Here is a 611-nt window from a genome sequence, read left to right as displayed (position 1 = left end):
TCCTTTCTGATATTGAGGGTATTAGATTTTCTAACATCCAAACCTTGAATTATAGCTGCCCATCACTGATTTTTTTTCTATTCTTTTTCTCTGAGTTACTTCTCTTCCTTTGATTCTGAATTTTTAAGTTCCATAAAAATAAGAGTCATGCCATATTTACTTTATTGCTATTTTCTTACTATAGAAAAATTAAGAATATGGCATATATTAAGAATTAAATAAATATTTTTGAAAAAATATATTACTATCTTAGCAAATAATTCTACTTGTCCTTATAGGAATCACCCTCTTCATTTCATGATTAATTGGAGAATAAACTTCACCATTTTGCTGACATACAGTATATTCCTTTGCACATATTTCTCTATTTTAATATATTGTGAATCAGTCAACCATGACATTGGACAAGAAATCATTGTATCCTGGATTTAATCAGCCAGCACTGGTATACAGATATCAGAAAATATGGTTCTGAGTCAATTTCATTATGCTTACTTATATGTTGCTTTTCTGGCCTTCCAATCTGAATATATGGTAACCCTGTTCACAAACTCTATTTTTTGTAGGAAAAACAGTCCATTTATATTCAATTAATCAAATCACACACACAT

Source organism: Tupaia chinensis, unplaced genomic scaffold, assembly GCF_000334495.1.
Source record: "Tupaia chinensis unplaced genomic scaffold, TupChi_1.0 Scaffold000357_1, whole genome shotgun sequence".
Lineage (NCBI taxonomy): Eukaryota > Metazoa > Chordata > Mammalia > Scandentia > Tupaiidae > Tupaia > Tupaia belangeri.
Note: the sequence above shows the minus strand (reverse complement) of the source record.